The sequence below is a fragment of the Sinohyriopsis cumingii genome, chromosome 1 (genome assembly GCF_028554795.1).
Source record: "Sinohyriopsis cumingii isolate HCF-2022 chromosome 1, ASM2855479v2, whole genome shotgun sequence".
NCBI lineage: Eukaryota > Metazoa > Mollusca > Bivalvia > Unionida > Unionidae > Sinohyriopsis > Sinohyriopsis cumingii.
In genome coordinates, this window is record NC_142961.1 from 11,471,043 (window position 1) to 11,496,936 (window position 25,894).

The following is a 25,894-nucleotide window of genomic DNA, read 5'->3' on the forward strand; positions in this document are numbered from 1 at the left end:
CTTGAATGAATAAGAGCTAATTTCTTACTGCTCAAAATGACTGGTCATTACACAAGTGATGACATAAGATATACTGACTAATGATTCATTTAATGGGGGGTGGGGTGGGGGGTGGATGCCGATGTTACGTTTTGCACATACAAAGCTAATCTGGAGGATGCCAATGCTTATCTATTGATGCAGACCAAAAAATCCTTTTTTATTCAAACCCCAATGATTCAAATTTTCATCACAACCAAAACCAAGCATTTATGCCCCTTTTTACACACACACACACACACACACACACACTCCTACACGTGGTCTATATTAGTCTCTCAGCAACTTTTTATGAAAACTAGGGATAAAATATGGCTACTTTTAAACAAATAAAAGTTAGGAAAAAATTAGGGCCAAATAGTGATATTTTATAAACAAAATAGATTGAAATGATGCAAATTAATGTAAAAAAAATAAAATCTTTACTTGACTTTCATAATCTTGAACAAAAGCAAGCTGATTCTCACATACAAGCGGTCTCTATGGTGTAGGTTTCTTCAATTACACCTTATATGTGTGTGTGTGTATCTGTGTCATATGTTCTGATTTCTAATTTAGCACTATTTTTTAGAAAAATGATTTTCCAGATTGTTTATGTAGTTGAATTAGTTTTTAAAGCAGGGCAAAAATAGTCTTTCAACATATAGTCAACAAAACAGCAATTTGTTTTATGACATATAGTCAACAAAACAGCAATTTGTTTTATGACATATAAATACAAACTGAAAAAGCAAGGTTAATATGGACATTTTGGAAAAAGGTTAAAATAGGGAACCTAACAAAAAAGAAGGAAAAAGTCGGGAAAACTATGGCTGCTGGAAAGACAGTCATTACCCAAACTGCCAAATATCTGATGCATGGCCAACCAAAGATCTGACAGCTGATAGCCAATGTTTTACTGTAGATGATACACTCCATGTAGTGGGTATGTGAGAAAGCTTGCCAGTAGCTTCTCGTGGGTCAGTGGTTCTTTCCGGGGTTTTCCCGGGTTCTTCCTCCACCATTAATACTGGCCGCCATGTATAGCCTATCGTGTGCTGAAAAATGGCATTAAACCCTACAACAACAGCAGCAGCAACAACAACAACAACAACACTCAGTGTACCCTCAGTTTTCAATAGGAACCACTTTAACTTAGTGTTTAGTGTGAGACTATGAACCAAATGGGTGTGAGTTTAAGTTTGATCATTGGACCATTCCAGGTGGCATGTCCTTGGGCATGACATTTTACTCAAATTATCCTGGCACTAAATAAAACAAAACACACAACAAAACAAAAACCAGTTTTCCTAATGCTATGCTCACTTCCCTGTAGAAGTAACTACTAACTCTGTATGTAGCAGTTAGCCTTCATATGTAATAATTAACTTTCATATGTAACAAATAACTTCCATATGTAACAAATAACTTCCATATGTAATAATTAACTTCCATATGTAATAAATAACTTCCATATGTAATACTTAACTTCCATATGTAATAACTTCCATATGTAATAATTAACTTCCGTATGTAATACTTAACTTCCATATGTACTAACTTCCATATGTAATAATTAACTTCCATATGTAATAATTAACTTCCATATGTAATAAATAACTTCCATATGTAACAATTACCTTCCATATGTAATAATTAACTTCCATATGTAATAATTAACTTCCGTACATAACAATTAATTTCCATTTGAAGCTTTTATCTGATCCCATATGATTGGTTTTCTGTTATGATCAATAGGATAGGATAACAATGTCTCCATATATCTATTACATACATAAACAATCACATGTAGTCACTTGTGATATTTCTTGTAATGGTCTATTTTAATACAGAAATGTAAAATGTTCTTTTCAAGACTGATAATTTACTTTACTTATTCTAATTATTTTCAAACTTAAGTTTATTCATTTTTACATAGATTGTTCAAAAATATTAAAGAATTTATAATATCACTAAATGTTCCAGACAGTGGAGTTTTTCATATATTTATCTGAAAATAAAGCACATACAGACCCTGATCTGCTGGCATATTATGAAATTGTACAGTATTGTTGATGCAATGGCATTTCAAGGTCTATGATTCTTGCACTCTGACTCAACTTACATGCAGATATATACATAAATGAAATAACAGAAAACTGGTTTAAAAAAAATCAAATGACAGCATTTAATTACGATTTTCCATGATATTCATACAAAAATGACTGAAGTTTCTTTTTTATAAACTGTTAAATTTTTTGGAGAATGAAGATTTGGGGCAAGCAAAATAAACAATTAAGTTGTTGCTGTAGGGTTAAACGCCATTTTTCAGCACACGATAGGCTATATACATGGAGGAAGAACCCGGGAAAACCCCGGAAAGAACCACCGACCCACGAGAAGCAATTGGCAAGCTTTCTCACATACCCACATTAGCCGAATCCGAGACTCGAACCCACGCCGACCGAGGTGAGATGGCAGTGATCCATAACGGAGAGCGCTTTAGACCACTCGGGGCCCCAACAATTAAGTCTTCAAAGTTTAGTATAATTTAAATGCTGACATAATGGCAGAGAACAAATGTGCCAGTAAACTGTTCATCTTTCCAGGATACAAGCATCTTAAATGATGAAAATGTACCATATACATGTCAACTCGTGATGTGCAAGTCAGAACATTAATCAATATAGACCCTGATCTATCACTGCATAATATATCGCCAGATCATTGTGTATGTTTTTTTTTTGTTTTTTTTTTACTGATTAGGCCCAACAAACTGCACAAACCAAGAGCTGCTCTCAGAATATGTGCTGGCAGATGTGGGTCTATGCATTTTGCAGTTGGATGACTTATATGTAAGTATATATGGTTTGTATAAAATAAAAAACTTTGTCCATGAAAAAATTCAGGAACTATATCCGTCTAGTCTGAATGTACAGTTGATCAATTTATGATTAACCAATAATTGATCTACAAATTTCAAACAATTCCCAACATTAGGAAGCACTAAAATTGGGTGGGGCATGAAACTCTGAATAGATTGGGTGTGGCATGAAACTCTTAGACTAGATTTCAGCTTTAGCCATATTTAACTTTCCTGGAAATAGGTGTCCATCACAGTGAGTCAACCTACCTTTGCTTTAATCACCATCCTCGTAAGTGCTGTATTATTGACATAATAGGATTTTGTTATATTTTTGGGCTCAGGTAACTACCATGTATACTTCCTTATAAGTTGAGCCAAACTGCAAGCAACAAAGATCTTAATCTGCTGTAGCATAATGCACCTGCAGATCAGTGTCTATGTTGTTCATTCTAATGATTACTCGTAACAAACTACACAGACCCAGATGCACTGTTGTTGTTGTTGTGGGGTTTAACGCCATTTTTCAGCACATGATAGGCTATACATGGCGGCCAGTATTAATGGTGGAGGAAGAACCCGGAAAACCCCGGAAAGAACCACCGACCCATGAGAAGCTACTGGCAAGCTTTCTCACATACCCACATTGGCTGAATCCGAGACTCGATCCGCTGCAGACAGAGGTGAGATGGCAGTGATCCGTAACGAAGAGCGCTTTAGACCACTCGGCCACCCCACAGATGCACTGGCAAATTTGGCTCTGCGCAGTTTGCAAATAACAATGATCCTGCTCTGCCGTAGCATAATGCGCCTGTAGATCAGGGTCATTATTGTTTATTCTATTGATTACTCCTAACAAACTGCACAGATCCAGATCTGCCAGTGCATTATTTATGTGATCGCAGGTCTGAGTCTGTGCAGTTTGCAGTTGGGGTCATCTTATAAGCAAGTATATATGGTAACATAGAATCACATAGCTACTGGTGTGCAAGCAAGAGCAAGGAAAATGATCTTTAAATTTCTTGGGTGTAGAAAACTATGCTTACATCAATGAAAATCAACAATTACACAAAAACTGACTTCTTGGCCAGCAGAACAGTTGCTGTCATAAACATGAAATGCAAGCATTAATCTTTTTAATTTACAAAGTGACCTACAATTTTGAATTCAAATGTCATTTGATAATTATTTTTGATAGTATGCAAAATCTATACTCTCAGCTGATAACTGCAGCTGTCCAATAACATTTAATAGGAAATAATTAAATTTGAGTGCTTTCAACAGCACACTAAATGTGTTGGCTATTGGAAATCTTTTTGATTGCATGCTTGAATGAACACAGATCAGGGTCTCAAAATGATCCTTTGACTCATTTATATGAAAATCTTTATGGGAAATCGATTAAATCCACTCTAATTTTACCAGCATGACTGTATGTGTTTCTCTGAAGGATTTACAAATGAGACAAGATGACACAATTGTATGAATCAGCCGATCACATGGTAATAAGAGTTAAGCTCAGCCTCCACTGAAACAGACCTGACTGCAGGTGTTGTGTTATTGCTCACCCCAATCAATTACAGTATCTACCCAGTTATATATACACAGTCAACTTTTCAGTAGTGAGCAATGATGAATCTAAGAACCTGGTAAGTACTGCTTATACTTGCCTATAAGTCAAGTCAAACTGCAAAACAACAAAGAACTTGATCTGCGACAGCATAATATGCCTGCAGATCAGAGTCCAGGTTGTTTGTTCTACTGATTACTCATAACAAACTGCACAGACCCATGGCAAAATAAGAAGTGGCAGACCTGGGTCTGTACAATTTGCAGTGGACTCATAAGTGAGTACATATGGTAAAAAACCCCCAAACAAATTCATGATTACTGCCCTTAAAATTTTACAGTAAAACATCTACAATCTGGACTTGAAAGGAAATTCTGATTTGTTTCTGGCTATATTTTTTTTACAGTCAGAATAACTGAAATAAACAAAATTTCTCACATTCTTACATGTGGATGGATGATTGTTTTCCAGTGTTATCTCACGACTGCTGTATTTCATAACATGACCTAATACAATCATAGTGTAATACACACCAGCAAAAATTCCCTGGTTCTCAATATTACTTGAACAATCTTTGTAAATAATCAAGAAAAGCATTAGCTGCCACATGTCAAGTCCTAAATTGTGCAATGCTTTAAACTAGTGTCCCACAAACAGGACATTTTACTCTGACATAACCTAGCTGCATGCAGAGATTCTAAAGGGTGGTTTAGAGCTCAAAAAGTTGTAATCTGGGATAAAAATTTTGTGTCCGGCATGAGGCTTTGGGCTAAATTTTCATATCCTGCACTGATGAAAATAAAGGATTCTGATATTGTTTGTGAATCATTCCATAGGTCCTTACGATTAAATAATCCAGACAAGCAGCATCCATATATCTGATGCTTTGCTGTAGTTTCCATAATTGTGTCAAGTCTCGGGGTAGTATAATGAGGTATGTCCCTGTGAGGTGATATGTTATGTCTCCATGAGGTAGTATAAATGTGACAAGACTCTCTGAGGCAGTATACTATGGTAAGTCCATGTGAAGTAGTATAATGTGGGAAGACCATACGAGGTAGTATGATGTAGTAAGTCCCTCTGAGGTAGTACAAGTTGTCAAGTCCTTATGAGGTAGTATAATGTAAGTCCATGTGAAGTAGTATAATGTGGGAAGACCATATGAGGTAGTATGATGTAGTAAGTCCCTCTGAGGTAGTACAAGTTGTCTAGTCTTTATGAGGTAGTACAATGTGGTAAGTCCATGTAAAGTATTACAATGTGTGAAGACCATATGAGGTAGTATGATGTAGTTATGTCCCTCTGCGGTAGTACAAGTTGTCAAGTCCTTATGAGGCAGTATAATGTGGTAAGTCCATGTGAAGTAGTATAATGTGACTAGTCCCTATGATGTAGTAAGTCCCTTTGTGGTAGTAAAATGTGTGAAGTTCATGTGAGGTAGTATAATGTCCATGCAAGGCAGTAAAATGTGGCATGTCCCTCTGAGGTAGTACAAGTTGTGAGGTAGTGGCAAGTCCCTAATGAATTTCACTTCAAACTCATTTTTTGCACCAAAATGCCACTGGTCTTATCTCATTCAAACATGGGTTTCAACTTAGATGATAAATTCTGAAAATGGGTGGGGGTGGGGGTTCTAACTATGACAGATTCTCGTCTAAAGCTCTAATGCTCTTGGTGATTTTTAGAAGGCAGAACTCTTAACCTAATAAATATGGTACTTTGTCTAAACATGGAATGCCAACTAAATTAAAGCAATTGGCTTCTTGTCAACAGAGATCTTTCTAACCCTAAGTGTGAGGAATAAATCAAACACTTCAGTTTGGGATAATGAGCTCTTTTTATCCTTTTTCACATCCAAGCAACTATCAGATAATTCTACATTCCCGATATTTATCAAAATTCGCATTTTTTTAATACCAATTTTCATTATGAATTTCCATAAGGATTCCGTTCCCCCAGTCATGTAATACAATGATTGAGTCAATTTTTTCCTGATTGTTCTTAAGATGGAAACATACCTTTAATTGAATATGCAAATGGAATGTAAGTTATCATTTTTCTCCAGATATTACTGTCTAGTCCTTATATAACCCAAATGTAGAAATCAATAATTTCCACTATGTGAAATGATGCTGAAACACACACACACACACACACACCTTTCAGTAATGCTTAAAACAAATTTTATACAAAGGATAATAATGACGAAGAAATGTCACTGCCATGTAAAAAATAATTTAGGTGGGGTGATTCAGTCCTGCAGTGTGTTTAATATCTCAGACACAAACTCTTGGCATAAAAACAGTCATTGTAAGATTTTTCCATGAAGATAATATTTTTCATTCCAGAGCAATACAATCTGAATGAAGAAGAAAAGGCTGGACAAAATAGCCATGTATATAAAAAATACATGCAGGTGACAACTGTGTCTGTTTTGGACCAATGAAAGCAGGGGATTTGATTCATTTCTGATCTGATGCATATCTGATGTAAACTTCCTGTCTTTTGTAGATGATGTCATACTCTTGAGTTTAAATTTTTTTGGTGAAAGTTAAAGATAATAAATATTAAATATATGTAATGACCTTGACCTCTGAGCTAGGAACTTTACTACTGTATGATATGGTGTGGACCTGAGTAAAGTTTCATCAAAATGATTCATAAATGGATTAAAAGTGACCGCCTGGATAAGAAAAAAGACCACTTTCATTACATTATCCCTTGTTTGTTTACCTTGCACTTGAAGGCTGAAAACCAAAACAACTGTCAAGTCATGGTATATAACACGTTCACGTTTCATTACAATATCTTTATTGGTACATAACTTGGCTCAGGCAGTTGCTATGCTACTGCTGTGACCTTGACCCATTCAGACAGAGCTACAGTATCTGACAAACTATCTAATCATGATATATAACTGGTTTGTTTCAATAAAGTATCTTACAAAGGTAAGGATACAAGTCAGTTACATTTTCAACTGATGTGACCTTGACCCTGAAGCAGGGGGCATGTCTACAATATGTGACACACCAACTATACATGAAAATTGGCAAAAGTTTCATTATAAATACCCTTGGTTGCTGAAAAGGTGTACCCTTGAAAAATATACAAGTGTCTGAATAACAATGCCCTTTGTTGTGACCTTGACCTTCATGTTATACTATGTGACATACTGTCTAGTCATGATATATGACACTGTCTAGTCATGATATATGCAACAAGTAAAAGAATCACATTGTCCTCTGCAATGACAATGAGGCAGATGGAAGAACTTTTTAGTACGCTCTATGATGGGCACAATTTCATGGACATCTCTCCAACTGATAATGACGAAGTTGTTAGCAAGAGCTTTCAATATACTGGTCTCATCTGCATTCATGTTTGTAAGTTTAAAGTTCTCATCTGCATTCATGTCTGTAAGTTTAAAGTTCCCATCTGCATTCATAGTTCTCATCTGCATTCATGTCTGTAAGTTTAAAGTTCCCATCTGCATTCATAGTTCTCATCTGCATTCATCCTCGTAAATTTAAAGTTCTCATCTGCATTCATGTTCATAAGTTTAAAGTTCTCATTTACATTCATGTCTTAAGTTTAAAGTTCTCATCTGCATTCATGTTCATAAGTTGAAAGCTCTCAGCTGCATTCATGTTTGTAAGTTTAAAGTTCTCATCTGCATTCATGTTCATAAGTTTAAAGTTCTCATCTGCATTCATGTTCGTAAGTTTAAAGCTCTCATCTGCATTCATGTTTGCAAGTTTAAAGTTCTCATCTGCATTCATGTTCGATGATCAGATCAGTTGTCTCTTTTCTGCTTCAGGCTTTAGAAACTTAAAGGCCAAACAATAATTATGTTTGCTCATTAACCTTAGAGTTCAGGAGTAGCAGTAATTGATTTTTTTGTTGTTCTGGTCTTGTTGACTTACTTTTTATCAGAGCCAATCTGACAATTACCAACCCATTTGATTAAGTTCCTTGTATTGGGAAGTGGTCACATCCTTTCAGCTTCTCAGGCTAAATTTAATTTAAACTAATTACAAAATATTCATTTATAAAAATTACATTAAGTGCTAGAAGACTTCAACTGCTAAATATTGTATGATACCATTTTACTTTCAAGGTTTTGATGCTGATTTCATCTTCCGTAAGTACATGTTTGAATGGAGATACTTTATCATAATAATGATCAGGATGTTTTACTGAGGACTAGTACAAAGTAGGCAGTGTTACCAAGATTAATTTTTAAATTAGTTACTGTACATGTTCACTTACAGGTTGAGTCTGAAAGCAAACTGCACAGACCCAGATCTGCTGGCACACTATGGGACAGCAGATCTGGGTCCATGCAGTTTGCATAATGCGCTGGCAGATCTGGGTCTATGCAGTTTATTAGAAGTAATCAGAAAAAGAAACAAAACCCCTGATCTGTCAGCACATTATGGGATAGCAGATGAGGGTCTACATTGTTAGCAGTTGGACCATACTAATTAGCAGTATATAGTAAGTCACCAAACCGTATATAATTGCTTATAAGTCGAGTCAAACCATAGCATAATGCATCTGCAGATCAGGGTTTTAGTAGTTTGTTCTACTGATTACACCTAACAAACTGCATAGACACAGATCTGCTGGTGCTTTATCCAATGACAGATCTGGATCAGTGCAGTTTGCAGTTGGACTAAACTTGTGAATATATATGGTAACATGTTAATAATTCATGTTTTTCAGCATCAATGGACTGAGAAAACTCATCTGCTGTAGTCTACACCTGAAATTTGACAATCAAATGGAGCATCTTTAAAAAATCTCAGTAAGTTTGGAATAACTCATGCTTGTAGAAATATTTAAGTTCAAACTTCATACAATTTAAGTGTAATTGTTGCATATTTGGAGTGTCCATATTGCAGAGGTAAAGTGTATGAATGACATGAAAGCATCAGAGGTTTTCCAAATGGGTTTGGGTTCACTGCAGTGCTATATATTTTAGAGTTAAGTGCATGTGTGTGTGTGTGTGTGTGTGTGTGATTTGGATTTTTAACGTAGCTTTAACAATTTTTCAGTCATATCGCTACAATGTCTGCAGTGTGGCAGTTTATAGTGATGTCTGGCACTGGGGCATCATGTAGCATGTCACATTATCCTGACACCAGGCCGACCCGTCCTAACGCTAACCTCTTAATGCTGAACACCAAGTGAGGCAGCTGTTAGTACCATTTTTGTAAGTCTTTGGTATGACTCCGCCAGGGATCGAACCCATGACCTCCCTTATCTGAGGCAGACGCTCTAACCACTAGCCCACTGGAGCAGTTTAATAGAGTTAAGAATGGTGTTCAACTGAAATAAAAACAAAAATCACAGATTTAATCCTAATAAATCTGTTTGCTTGAAAGCACAAAGATTATACTGAAAACTGATTGAAACAATCCTGATAGAAATAAAAGCATTGGTTAATTAATTTAGCATCAGAAAAGTCTGACTGGTATTCAAATAGTTGTTAAAAAAATCATTGGGAATGGAAGAATTACAATCATGAGATTCAACTGCATAGTGTATGTAGCAATTGTGAACCAGCCTGCATTGTGACCTCATGAATAGTCTTATTGGCAGTACCAGTGATAATATGGTACTTTTATGGGATGATATGGCGGTTGGCAGTAACAGTGATAATATGGTACTTTTATGGGATTATATGGTGGTTGGCAGTAACAGTGATAATATGGTACTTTTATGGGATTATATGGTGGTTGGCAGTAACAGTGATAATATGGTACTTTTATGGGATTATATGGTGGTTGGCAGTAACAGTGATAATATGGTACTTTTATGGGATTATTTTACAGAAATATAAAGTTGTAATACATGCAACATGGAGATTTCCTTTAAAGCAAAGCATCATTGTACACTTAGATATTAAATCTGTCCCCACATTTTAAAATACAAGTTGAAGGCTATGTCATAAAATGGGTATCATAAAGTCTGGAGGAGGAGGAGCAGGATGATGATGATGATGATGATGATGATGATGATGATGATGGTGGTGATGGTGATGATGATGATAATGATGACAACAATAGTGTGTGCCATAAAAAAAATCTTCTTTACATATTATATCTAGGTCCAGATCAATGAAAAATACAACTTTTGAAATTAATTACTCTTTGGTATTATTCCAGACATCACTGACCAAAAATTGGCATATTATGCACTTTATCTCCAGAGATTTAAAAAGTGGTCTCTAGAAAGGTGTAAGAAGCATATGATGCTCTTTGGGTTTGATTTGTCAAGTAGAGTCACCTAACTCTACCAAATATAGCATGAATAACAAGACATCACCTGGCCAATCACAGGATTTAGTGAACAGAAGGTCAATTTGTATCCCACTAGTGCCAATTAACAATGGCAGGTGATCTGTCTATTAATTGATAAGCTTTACTTGTCAATTACAGTCTCAGACAGTCTGCAGTGCCTTAATTTCAATTAGATGTCAACAATGAATGATTTACAAGTTAATAGCTAAATTCACAAAAAGGATGGGACCCACTCTCTTTTAAAGTGGGACTTCAGTGTTTCAAATGACTAGGAACTATTTGAACACTTTCCACCTATTATTTATTGAGTTTGAATTCAGTCTGATGTAGCCAAACCAGTCTCACATCATATATACATGATTCAGATTCTATTCAACTCCTTCAATGTTTTCTAACGTGTCTGAAACTGACCGTCCTCCAACATTTGTTTTTCTTGAAAAACTGTAATTTTTTCCTGTCATGAATTGATTGTGTTTTGCTTGTTTTTCAGAATTTCATTATACAGATGTGCAAAATCTAGGAGAGAATGGTTACTAAAGTTAAAATTTTTCTTCAAACAGAATAATTCTAAAAAGGCATTAAACAATTTTTGATCAAAATGTCCTACCTCCCATTACCTGGGGCCCCGAGTGGCCGAGTGGTCTAAAGTGCTCTTCGTTACGGATCACTGCCATTTCACCTCTGTCTGCGGCGGTTCGAGTCTAAGATTCAGCCAATGTGGGCATGTGAGAAAGCTTGCCAGTAGCTTCTTGTGGGTCGGTGGTTCTTTCCAGGGTTTTCCGGGTTCTTCCTCCACCATTAATACTGGCCACCATGTATAGCCTATCGTGCTGAAAAATGGCGTTAAACCCCACAACAACAACAACAACCTCCCATTACCTTATATATCACTTCAAAGGAAACAGGGTGATCAATTCCAAAGCTTAATCAAAGCAGTAAAATCAATATTTTTTTAATAATTCTTTTTTATAATTAGTATGCTATGGCAAAATATTTGGAATACAGCTGGACAGAAATTGTGTAAAATGTATTTCTTGTCTTGGAAGTGAATGGATGGGAGAAACCACCATAAATTTATTTTATGGCTGGTATTAGCCACAGTCATAGGTCATTGGCAGCAGGTGGGATACTAACTCTGGTCCTAAAGTACTCCTTAATTGTTTACCTACATTAATTTTGTTTGTAACAATCAAAACCTGACTCAGATTTCTTGTCTCACAATAGGTGTCCCTGTGCTTCCAGATGGGGAGCAGATCAACCCTTTTTTAAATTCATCCTGATTTCAGTGATGGCTAAGTCAACAATTTGTATTTTGAATGTACACAGTGCTAAATTTATGTTTTTATGCTAAAAAAACTTACACTGAGAAAGATGGTAGTAATGACCTTTAGTACACAAAAGTATTCTCTCTATCATAGTCCAGATGCAATTTCCACAGACCGAGATCTGCTATTGCATAATGTGCTGGTAGATCTGGGTCTATGAAGTTCGTTAAGAGTAATCAGTAGAACAAACAAGACAGACCTTGATCTGCAGGTGCATTATGCAAAGGTAGATCAGGATATATTTTGCTTGTAGTTTGACTTGATTTTTAAATTAGTATACACTGTATATGGTATCTAATGGTCAAAAAAAAGTAAACTGACTTACTCTGAAAATTTGTTGCATTGATAATCAGTTTTTAAATTTTTTTGAGAACATTTTGGGAGTTTGTAGGAATAGAGAATATAATTAGCTGCCATTTGATGATACGGATTTGCATGATTATCACATATAAATAAAATGCAGTGACCTACTGTTGTCATGTGTAATTGGAGCTTTTCTTATCCAGAAGCTTTCGACAAGTGACAACTTTTTAATAGGCCAGGAAAAATTGTTGTTGTTGTTGTTCTAGGGTTTAACGCCATTTTTCAACACAAGATAGGCTATACATGGCGGCCAGTATAACTGGTGGAGGAAGAACCACCGACCCACGAGAAGCTACTGGCGGGCTTTCCCACATACCCATGCTAGCCGAGCCTTGGACTCGAACCCACGCAGACATTGGTGAGATGGCAGTGATCCGGAACAGTGAGTGCTTTAGACCACTCGGCCACTTGGGACCCCCAGGAAAAATTGTGCTACTGCTCAGAGTTTTGATGGAACATCAAGAAAATGTAGATTTTATGCAAGTTTAAGAAAGAGAATTACATGATGTGTTTTGGTATACGTAACCATTAAATAATCTTTGTCATGTTCTTACCACTTGAATACATTGCAGGGGTGGGTGATGGTTTAAAATAATATAAAAGATTGATCCATTAATTACTATAAATTAAAATGTGACCAAATTCAGATCATATCAGGTTCATATATTGATAAGAATTCAAGCTTCATGTGAGACAAAATTAACACTGACACAAGTATAAAAATAATGAACACTTTTTCCTTTATAAAATGATGATATCAGAAGACTCGAGATAGTGCTCAACCCATCGCTGCAGTTGTTTCCCCTGGTCTGTGATGACTTCGCCCGTCTTGGACTTGAGGGGGGCGGTCTTGTAGCTGTGGGGACCTGTCGCCTTTTTGATACCCTCATACATTCCTCTTGTATCCCCGGTGTCGGTAGCTGTCTGTATACTGTTGCAAAGGTTCAGCCAGTAGGTGTTGGCACAGCGGTGGGCGGTCTTCTGGGCATCGTTCCTTGCATTCCTGAGGGCTTGTAGTGTTCTGGGGCTAGGTGCAGCCTTGTATGCCAGGAGGGCTTTCCTCTTTGCCTCAGTCACGGGCTCCATCTCCTCCCAGTTTGCCTCATACCAGTCAACATTCTTTCGCTCCCTCTTCCTGTAAGCTGTGATGGCTGAATTGTACACAGAGTCACGGATATGGGACCACTTGGAGTCAATGGTGTCATCAGGTGTCACTTTGGTGAGGACTTCCTTCAGTTTGCTGATGAACTGCTGTGTTTTCTCTGGGTTGCTTGCACAGCAGGTGTTGATGCGTGGGTGACCCTTCTTCTTGGCGTGGTGCAGCTTCTTGGGTAATATTTGCACCTTGCTGGCCACGAGGGAATGGTCCGTGTTGCAATCGGCACCGTGGTAGCTGCGGGTGAGGAGAACACTGGCCAGTTCTGCACGCCTGGTGATGACGAGGTCTAGCTGGTGCCAGTGGCGTGAATGTGGGTGTCTCCACGACACCTGGTGGATCTCCTTGCATTTGAATAAAGTGTTGGTCACACATAGGCTGTGGGAGCAGCACATCTCCAGCAGTCGCTGACCATTCTTGTTGATCTTGCCTCTTTCATAAAAGCCGAGACAGGTGGACCAGGCCTCATGGTCAGCTCCCACTCTAGCATTGAAGTCTCCTAGTAAGTAAAGGCTTTCATTGTTGGGGATACTGGATATTGCCTGATCCAGAGCCTCATAAAACTTGTCTTTCTCCTCATGGGTGGAGCAGAGGGTTGGGGCATACACGCTGAAGATGTTGACCGGGCCTAAGGATGTTGACAGCTGGAGGGCAAGGATTCTCTCAGTACCTGATGATGGAGGTTCAATGAAGGCGATTAGCGTGTTCCATCTCCGGATTTTCTGTCGGGGTTTACTCCCTTAGCCTTTCTCATGAGTGGGTATAGCCACAAGGCAGCAGAGGTTTGGAATCAGAGTTTTCCTTCTCCTAGATGAGCTACCATCCAAGGTTTACAAGTCCCATCTACCTGAAGCAAGTCTTCTGATATCATCATTCTGATATCACTGTGTTGCCTTGGTGCACTTGCAGATCCTAGCCTCCCGCGTCTACCCAGAGTCCCAGTGTGGATTTCGAGCCATCAGGTCAAATCTAGACATGATCTTCTCACTACGTCAGCTGCAGAAGTGTTGCGAGCAGCAGATGCCCCTCTACATTGCCTTCATAGACCTGACGAAGGCGTTTGACCTGGTTAGTTGAGTGGACTCTTCAGACTCCTGCAGAAGATCGGCTGCCCCCACGTCTGCTTGCTGTCATCATGTCATTTCACGAGAACATGCACAGCACTGTGTGCTTCAATGGCGCAACATCTGAAGCATTCACAGTCATCAGCAGAGTCAAACAAGGCTTTGTCCTTGCGCCGACACTCTTTGCCATCTTCTTCTCCATGCTTCTCCAGTATGCATTCAAGGACTGCAGCGAGGGAGTGTACATCCATACCAGGGCTGACAGCAAGCTGTTCAACATTGCCCATCTCCGTGCTAAGACTAAAGTCATAGAGGTACTCATCCACGAATTGCTCTTCACCGATGATGCAGCCTTGACATCACACACGGAAGATGGACTTCAGCAGCTGGTATGCCGCCTCTCCCATGCTTGTAAGGAATTTGGACTGACCGTCAGTTTGAAGAAAACGTACGTCATGGTGCAGGACGCAGACTCCTCTCCCTCTGTCACCATCGATGGGTACAACTTGGAAGTTGTCGAGAACTTCACATACCTTGGGTCTAACATCTCCAGCTCACTCTCCATTGATTCTGAGATGAACGGCAGGATTGCCAAGGCAGCAGCAGTGATGGCCAGACTTAACCAGAGGGTCTGGAACAACCCCAACCTCACAGAGAAGACAAAACTGCGTGTCTACCAAGTCTGTGTGCTCAGCTCACTTCTCTACAGCAGCAAAACATGGACCACCTATGCAAGACACGAGAGGAAACTCAACAGCTTCCACCTGAGATGTCTGTGGCGCATTCTGCACATCCAGTGGCAGGACAAAGTACCCAACACAGAGGTTCTAGAACGTGCCAACATGAACAGCATGTTCTCCATTCTTAGCGAGAGACGCCTTCGCTGGCTTGGCCATGTCAAGAGAATGGACCCAGGCCACATTCCCAAGGACCTGTTACATGGGGAGTTAGCAGAAGGTGCACGACCAACTGGACGACCACATCTGCGCTACAAAGACGTCAACAAGAAGGATATGAAGACGGCAAACATCAATGTCAACGACTGTGAGAGCTGTGCAAACAACCGTTCCAGCTGGCGTCTAGCTGTCAGGCAGGGAGTTCAAAACACAGTGGAAGAGAGAAAAATAAAACAAGCTGAAAAGCGAGCTAGAAAGAAGGATAAACAAAAGCTTACTTTGGAGCTACGCCATCATCTCCTGTAGACGGACGGATGCCAAGAACAAGAACATCAGAAGACTGTGACTTTTTGAAGCATTACTGACCATCTGTGACCTAGTAAACACAAAGTCTTTGAATTATGTATTTTTCCAGCTTTCAGTATATCAAAAGGATCTATTTGACAGGAGGAACATACATTATTCAAAGACTCGCCATGTTGTTATAATTTATTTCATTGACATGGGGAGACTTTCTATTTATTGACAGTTTTAGTTAGTACAAATCAGATCTGATTAGTACATGTAATAATGTCACAAGTTTTATTGCTCTTAAAAATGGGGTGTAAAACAGTACCCACAAAACAGGCAGTATTCCCTCCACATACTGGTAAGTGATCAACTGATAACAGTATTTTAGTGTGCACCAAGTTATTAGAAATATTCTCTTTCTCTCAAAATAGATCCTATGTCATTTAAAGCTATCAGTTCAAGATGTTTGGTTGGTTTATATTTAATGACCTATTCAGCATATTCTTGGCAATATCATGCCAATGAAATGGGAGATAAAAACCATAGCTAAGGGCACAATGAAGCAGCCCACCTGGGCTTACCTGGACAGTTACTTAACCCATGACCTCAATTGCATGTCCATGCTTTACCAATGGAGTAGTGGTTCCAAGGTTAAACAAGACCAAATCATCTTGCCCCCTCCCAATATATTGACCCCCACAACCCTTCAATTATGAGTCTCATGCTCTAACCATCAGAACGGTGGTTCCAGTTTAGTGTGCTGGGCCCATGACTAAAAGGGTGTGAGTTCAAATCCTACCACTGCCTGGGGGGCTGCTGTGGTGTGACCATGGTCAAGGCACTTTACTTCAACTTAACATTCATGTGTTGCTGTGTTGCAAAACTCAAAAGCAAATCAAAGCAAATCATCTACCAGACCCCCCCCCCCCCAATTGATAAGGGACTTATTACTATAAGTTGAATGGTATAAGCAACTGATCTCTGCTGAAGCTAATACTTTGAGGTTTCAGAGTGAATGGTGCAAATGCATTTCCTAACTGCAAAGATGCACCTGAGAGGCAAATTTAATTATGCAATAAATAACATTTTCTTTTAACAACTTTGAAATCAACTTTCATAATGATGTTCTTACCCACAGCATTATGGGTAATACTGAGGTCTGACCTGATGTACTGCAACTACCATATTTACTTGCTTAAAAGTTCAATCAGACTGCAAAGAGCACAGATCCTGATCTGCCATAGCATAGTGTGCATGCAGATCTGGGTCTATGTTGATTATTCTACTAATTACTCCTAATAAACTGCACAGATCCAGATCTGCCTGTGCATTATGTAAAACCAGATCTGGATCTGTGTAATTTTCAGTTGGACTCGACTTATAAGAGAATATATATGTATTAGAGCTGAAGGGAATACCTAATTTTCCTATTTGAATATTTCTTGAATGTATTCTAATACGTGTTTCATATTTGCTGATGCTTATAAATGTATAAAATCCATCAAATTTTCTTTGTCTGCTTCAGTATTTATTGATACCGAACTAAGTCACTCTAAGTCCAATTAAATGACATTGATGGGGTTTTGAGTACAGTGTACATTCTTGAGGACTCCCCCCCAAAAAAAAAATTCAAATGAATCTGTTATGTTCAAAGTTAATCTTAAAATGCAGCACCAATGCAAACATTTAAGATCTGAAGATGGACTGTAAAGGGCAGAAACTCCATTATCTGTCCTGGTTAATATAGTAACTATCTATTATGTGATTATTTTCACAATCAAAATCACACATACAGATGTGGCCAATTTAATTTAATTAAATTTGGATATGTTTATTGCTGCTGTTGTTGTTGTAGTAAGGTTTAATGCCATTTTTCAGGGCCAGGTAAGCTAAACTTGGCAGTCACTATAATGGTGGAGGAAAACCCCTGGAAAACCCTGGGAAGAACCACTGACCCATGAGAAACTACTGGCAGGCTTTCTCAAGTACGTTAGTCGAAGCTGAGACTCGAACCCATGCAGACAGAGGTGAGATGGCAGTGATTTGGAACGGGGAGTGCTTTAGACTAGTTGGCCACTCAGGGTCCCTATGTTTATTGCAGGTCTCTGGAATTTGTCATAGTCAATGATATAACATGTCTGACAGGATTTATTTTTTGATGAACTATAAAAGACCCATACTGGACATTTGCATATTCTTCTACACTATAATAAATTCATATTCATACTTGATAAATAATTGTTCTAACTGAAACACATACATGATTATCGACCATATCCAACACATAAGATGTAGATTACAAAAAGTATGAAATGGCATGGTAGTTCTTTAGACAGTATAATGCATCCTCTACCAGGAAGAGGTACTGGTGAACTAGTTCCCCAGGCCTCAACCAATTTTGGTAGTAGACCATTCAGTTTTATCAGAAAAGAGGGATTCCCTCAGAACATTTAAGTCATTATCAAAAAGGTACAAGAAAGAAAAATGAAATAATCCCGCACAAACTGAGATATATGCTGATAATTATGGTTTTACATTAATTAACAGCAAAAAGAGAGTACGAGAATTCACAAATTCCCTACCCCTACAACTTAAATGAGTCAGTTCCAAATCATGCCAACTGGCTCATGTGCAACTTAGGGACAGGAAGGTAATGTCTGCATTGCTGGGTTTTAAGAAAATAAAAGAAAATGATGGTATCACAGTTTAGTCAGAATTTTAATTTCATAGCTGTGCAACAACTTCAAAAGCTGAATAAATGACCAAATGCAGAAATATATTGGCATTAACTTTCAGAGGTAAGATGACTGGGGGCAATGGTTTTTTGGAGAGACTGAAACTGTTCCAGATGATATAAGCGTCCGACAACAGTTCACAAATTTTTCAGAGCTTTGGCTGATTTACCCATCGCAAAGGCTTTGTTGACTTTGATATAACCCATATTCCATATCATGTTCTTCATCAACTTGTTGTATTACACTTCTTTTAAAGAGTATCACAGATCTAACTAGTGATGTGGTGATGAATGTGACTATTAAGTTGTTGTTGTTGTGGGGTTTAATGACATTTTTCAGCACACGATAGGCTATACATGGCGGCCAGTATTAATGGTGGAGGAAGAACCCGAAAAAACCCCGGAAAGAACCATGGCAAGCTTTCTCACATACCCACATTGGCTGAATCCGAGACTCAAACCCACACAGACAGAGGTGAGATGGCAGTGATCTGTAACGGAGAGCGCTTTAGACCACTCGGCCATTTGGGGCCCCATCTGACTAATAAGAATTTTGACATTAGGAATACCGTGCAAGTCGGAATGAGAATTTCAGGTGATTTAGGTTTCAAGTTGTTCTCCTGCAAATAATTTCAACATTGTAAAGTTTATATTTAATCTTGTTGGTTTCTTTTACAAAATGCTGCCTGAATGCTGTGCTTGATAAACAAATGAATATTTAAATTTCTATTCAAATTTTTGCAAAAAAATATTCTGACTTTTCTGATATTAGTTTCAGCTCAAACAACTACACTGAAAATGTATTTTGATTCCAGTAATAAAATAAATCGGACCATGCTGGTATAGTTAGCTAAACCACTGTATTATTGATTTTTTTGTATACTGAGCAATGTTAAATGTCATAATATTTACAATGTAAGCATTATAGCATATTACACAATATATTACTGTAACAGTACCACCAAATTTGTAACAATATAAATGTTTGAATTCTAAGGAAGCACAATATATGCATGCTGTGATAACTGGACTTAATTACAGTTATGATAATCAGACTTAAAACATTAACAAATTTATCCTACTTTTTGCATAAGTTCATATGTCTGTTTGCAGTTCATACTGGTCTGCATTAGATCTGAGACAAAAAAGTCTAAAATCCGGACATAAAATCAGATTCCGACCATGGGCAAATTTTGGGTAGAAACAAATCTGGTCCAAAAAATGAGGTTTTTCCCTCTTCATTCTGTAGTGCAACTAGAAATTCCAGATTATTTGGTATCATTGTAAAGCTACATCTGTCTACCTTTCTATAATACCACCCAATTTAAGGTATCATTTATGACCTTGACGCTCCAGAGCTTGGCAGTAGTCTACTACCTCATGCCACGTTAACTCGTCACCAACGGTTAATGTGTTAATTACAGTAATGAAGCATGTTACAGTATATGCTACTTGTTTCTCCTTGTAACCCTTTTAGTCCTAATGATTACATTATACATAAATCCATAAATTTCAGAAGAAAGTATCAGTAGGTATTTTCAAGAACATTTGCTTTCTTTGTGACCATTTTAATCTACTGCCAACATTAAAGTCAACTGATGAACCTATTCAATTCAGCATTTTGTACAAAACATCAATAACTGGGTGCAATATATCTCTAAGTTTAATGACCCTGGTCTGATGTAGGCAGTAAAAATAGACATTGAAAAGAAACAAAGAAAGACAAAAACACAGAGAATGACAACTATTTAACCAAGAATGAACTCTGGCCAGTATTTACTCATTAGGATGCTATTAATAAACAACATATGGCTTTAAATCCAAACATGTTAACCACCATGACTAGAATGGTCAATTTTGTCTTATTTTCCCACAGAATGACAAGTATCTGGATGCTGTGTGTGGTCGATTTAAGGCGGGTCCAACTTCGTAGACCCAGATCTGCAATTACATAATGCACTGGAAGACCTGGGTGTATGCCGTTTGCTGAGAGTAATCAGAAGAACAAACACCATAAATCCTGATGTGAAAGTGCATTATGCAATGGCAGATCAGGATCTATGCTGTTTGTAGATGAACCTGCAGTTATTTTGGGGTGGGCAGTAGTTTGGAGTGGGCAGTATTTTGGAGTGGGTTGTAGTTTGGAGTGGGCAGTATTGGTGTGATGATCAATCAAAATAATCAAAGACTGGTCAGGATGATCAAAATGGCCAAGCATCTGATTAGTTTTTTTTCAATGACTGATTGCAGATGAGTTTTTTTTTTGTTTAAAATATTTTGCTTTTAAACCCATATGCTTTCATTATATTATAAGTGATCATTTTTCTTGGATCAATGATTAACCATTTCAAACATGTCCTGGTTGACAATCATGCATACCATGCAGTTTTTATAAGATAACCTGATGACAGTCATAATTCTATGAATTCATGGACATGGAAAAATGTTCCAAGCAAGCAAAAATGAAATTTTCCATAAAAAAATATTGAAAATGTATCCAGCTGGTTGAAACTGATAGCTGACTGATTCCTAGGAAGCAGCCATCAATTTTTACATTTAAACTGATTTCCAAAAATAGTAGATGCTATAACTATCTAAATGACATGGACAGGAAATGTCAGATGAAACTTGGGAGTACAGCCCCAACCACCCACCCAAAGTATTGTGCATACAATAACATCTTTTCATGTAAATTTTTTTTAAAACCTAACTGGAGCAGTGGATTGCAGGTTTGATTTCTAAAATGGCTTAGCTGGTATTATATATATATATATATATATATATATATATATATATATATATATATATATATATATATATATATAACTACACAGTTCATAATACATGTGTATAATGCTATGTTCTGCAATCTTAGTATAAGGTGTTAATTGCCCAGAGCATTTGTCAAAAACATTCAGAAAATCACCACTACAACACCAACACTTCAAATGACCCAATTATACAAGGATTGGTTAAATAAACATAATCACAAGATCTCTTTTGAAAAATGGAATCAATCATTCTTGAAGAGATTCAAATCCAAGAAAAACTGTTTGCTAGTCTAACATTAAGAGACACTGTTGCTATAAGCCATGTCTTGGAATAAACAAGAGGTACATGTCATGGTACCTAGTGATAGCCTGATAAATCACCCCACCCCCCCATCTGCATTGATACTGATGGACGATATGTGGGTCTGATGTGACCTGTTCATTAAAATGTGCAATGTTGCTGCATGCAAATCATTCCAGAACAAACCTGTATACGCTTTATACACATACCTGTAATTGGTAACAGCCATATCAAGCACAAAATTCAAAATGGCTGCAGGACAGATGGTTGTTTTATTCCAGATGGATTTACAAGTCACCAAAAGAACCCTTTAGCTGACGGTTGCTACACAGCCACAAGAAATACTGGTAAGTGTATAAAATGTACACTGAATTGTGCAGCCAGATTTGGATGCAGATAATGGCAGCTTTTAATGAATGGGTGATATCAGCCCCTCTCCTGAAAATCAACATGGTCATGGGTGAAGGGCTGATTTATCAGCCTAACCTAGTGAGTGCAAATGGGACATTCTTGCTACAAGTTATGTGCTGGAATAAACAAGAAGCACATGATGGAAGATACAGTATTTGCTCTACTGGCTGTTGTCTTTTTTAAAAAAAAGAGATATTCAATTGTTTACAGGAGTATTACTGTTTTACATGACAGATCTTTATATTTTAATACAGTAGACAAGAAATGTACAGTATGTACAGTTCTGCCTGGCACAGACTGCACCTGTGAAAGATAACATATACCAGAAGTTCATGTATACTAACAGCAGTGGTCCATTCCAGACAAAACTTAAGTATTTAAGCTTAATTTTTAAACAATCTGAGAAATATTAAAATCAATCTGTCTCGTGAAAGAGCTAGTTTGTTTGCTATTGTCATTGATCTCTTTTCAGTTTATGACTGCAATATCATGATTTACGTGATTGACAGATCAACGTGACCATTAATATGCATACAATACTTCATGAATGGAGAGTTAAATGTCAGAAATGAATTAATATTACCCTTGAATAGATAGAATTTAAAACTAAAGTAAGGTTGACATAAAAATTAAAGCAAATATTCCCTGAATGAAACCATGACTCATCAGCATTAAGCATGTTGGTAGAGACCAAAGTGACCAAATCATGATTTACCAGCATTAAGCATGTTGTTAGAGACCAAAGTGACCAAATCATGACTCACCAGCATTAAGGATGTTGTTAGAGACCAAAGTGACTGAATTATGAATCAGTATTCAGCATGTTGTTAGAGACCAAAGTGACCAAACCATGAGGGGTCATCAACATTAAACATGTTGGTAAGAACCTACATGACCAAATTATGAGGTGTTACCAGCATTAAGTATGTTGTTAGAGACCTATCCAACAATGATGAACATAGTCAGATCCCTACAAACCCCCGCACACTATCTCCTTCCCTGACTCCTGGCAATAGTTATCAAAAGCATGTTTAATTTCCAATTTCAGCAGCAGACAAAAGGTATTCATTATGCCTGTTATCCACAGAACACTGCATAGATAGTAACTTAACTGAAGATCCACACATGGGACCAGTGTAAAGCTGTGGTACTCAATGAGACATGTTTCTAATTCAAATATTAAACTGAAAGAAATTTCATAATAAACTTAAAAATACAATATCTGTCATTTTTTAAATATTAAATGCTGAAGACTAAACCTATGTATCACACCATAAAACGATCCCTCTCATGAAATTCTTTTGTGTTTTGTTAAAATTGTCTCAGCTGTGACCTGTTTTAAAAACTATTATATATACTCACTGAAAAGATGTGTCCAACTGCAAACAACGATGATTCTGATCTGCCATAGCATAATACACCTGCAGATCAGGGTCTATGCTGCTTGTTCTACTGATTACTAGTTACAAAATGAACAGATCCAGATCTGCTGGAGCATTATGCAATGACAGATCTGGGTCTGTGCAGTCTGCAGTTGGGCTTGTCTTATTAGCGACTACAGACAGTATATGTGTTTGAAAGTTATGTCACCTATTCTGCACCAAAAATAATAAACTGTCGATTCCATTACAAAACAAAACGCTCAAGTAGGCCTGATATCAATCACATGGCATACAACTCGATAGTTGACCAGTTCATCAAGCAAGCTTTTGTAGAATGATAAGAATGTATTCTAAGTACACTCCCAAAAATTATATCTTAATTTCTTCTATTTTACTACGTCCTGATAAGAAACATCTTTCTAAAATAGATGTAACTTAATATGCATAGTAATCAGAGTCATCCAAGATCTTGATGATATGCAAGCATTTACCAAGTTTTATAGAAACTGGATGAGAATTACAGTTCTATAAGTAGAGAGGTAACAAGCTCAGTCAGTCAGATGCAAGGAATCTCATTAATATCTCACTTATCATAGAACCTGTTTATGACAATAATAACAGAAGTTTAAGATGGAGCAAAATCCTACTGGAATCTCCAGAGTGGTAAGGAAACACAGTCTGATACATGATTACCATATTATAATTATATGTAATCAAACTCCACCAATATCCTGCTAATATAGGACTATTGAAACAAATCTGACCATATGTATATACAGTTGCTAGATTCTTGACAAGTTCAGTCAATCAGATGCAAGGTCACATCATTAATATGCATACATTTAACTCATAATCATACTCAAACAAGACATTGATGAAAAAGGCCAAATTACCAAGCTTTATCAAAATCCTATAAAAGAATAAAGTTTCTATATTGGTAAAGAAATCACTATATCAGCTGCAATATTACCTCATAAATATGTAATGATCTCATAGAAAAATCATAGAACAGAATCAGTCAATCAGCTGCAATATCACCTCATAAATATGTAATGATCTCACTCATAGAAAAATCATAGAACAGAATCAGTCAATCAGCTGCAATATCACCTCATAAATGTGTAATGATCTCACTCATAGAAAAATATGTAATGATCTCACTCATAGAAAATCATAGAACAGAATCAGTCAATCAGCTGCAATATCACCTCATAAATATTCATGGGTCTCATTCATAGTAAATATCATCCAACATCTTGACAATATTAGTGTGTGTTCTCACTTACCATCGATAATCACTTTTGAGTCCAACTGCGGACTGTACAGACCCAGACCTGCCATCACATAAAGCGCTAGCAGATCTGGGTCTGTGCAGTTTGTTAGGAGTAATCAGTAGAACGAATGGCACAGATCCTGATCTGCAGGCACATTATGCTACAGCAGATCAGGATCTTTGTTTTTGCAGTTTGACTGGACTTGTAAGCAAGTATATACAGAAGCCTAATAATCAAGTTTAATTTAAAATTGGGTAAAAATTACAGTCTCTCAACTGGTAAGAATTTTAGCCATTCATTTGCATGTGTAGATCCTGCTATTGAAAAAAATTATATTTTGATGATATAAGCCAATTTACTACGTTTATAATAAACATGATCATAAATTGAGCCACTAAAGTGTTGACAGACTCAGTAAGATGCAAATCACCTCATTAATAGTCCCTGACGTTATTCATCATTATATGAATCCATGATTTTGATGTTTAAAGCTTACTGACCAGGTTTGATCAAAACTGGATCAGGAATACAGCCTCTAGAGTGGAAACCAATCACATGCATGATTTTTAATATGTACGGATCCCACAAAGTAACAGGCTCAGCCAATCAGATACAAAATCACCACATTATGGGTGAATCACACTCACCTTAGAAACGTATTTAAATTTAACCAAAAATATGGGTCAGAGTTACGGCTTATAGAGCAGTAATAAGCCCAGAGTTATGGCTTATAGAGCGGTAATAAGCCCAGAGTTATGGCTCATACAGCGGTAACAAGCCCAAAGTTACGGTTTATAGAGCGGTAATAAGCCCAGAGTTACGGCATGAGTGGTAATAAGCACAGAGTTATGGCTTATAGAGCGGTAATAAGCACAGAGTTACGGCTTATAGAGCGGTAATAAGCCCAGAGTCACAGCATATAGAGCGGTAATAAGCACAGAGTTACGGCTTATAGAGCAGTAATAAGCACAGAGTTTCGGCTTATAGAGCGGTAATAAGCACAGAGTTACGGCTTATAGAGCGGTAATAAACACAGAGTTACGGCATATAGAGTGGTAATAAGCACAGAGTTATGGCTTATAGACCGGTAATAAGCGCAGAAATTCATATGCACCTCATTATTATGCATGAACATTACTCATGATCAAAAGTGTCCAAGTTCTTGATGAC

The 25,894-nt window shown here is 37.3% G+C and overlaps 1 protein-coding gene across 21 annotated transcripts in view; it reads right to left on the bottom strand.

Moving 5' to 3' along the window:
* LOC149806412 (uncharacterized) overlaps positions 1-25,894 on the bottom strand; it is a 229,104-nt gene that overhangs the window by 43,591 nt on the left and 159,619 nt on the right. The window contains exon 2 of one of the 21 annotated variants that reach the window (XR_016420195.1): positions 15,839-15,936. The exons of the other annotated variants lie outside the window; for them this stretch is intronic. The gene's annotated coding sequence lies outside the window, so the exon portion shown is untranslated. The remainder of the gene's footprint in view (positions 1-15,838; positions 15,937-25,894) is intronic. 21 annotated transcript variants of the gene reach the window in all.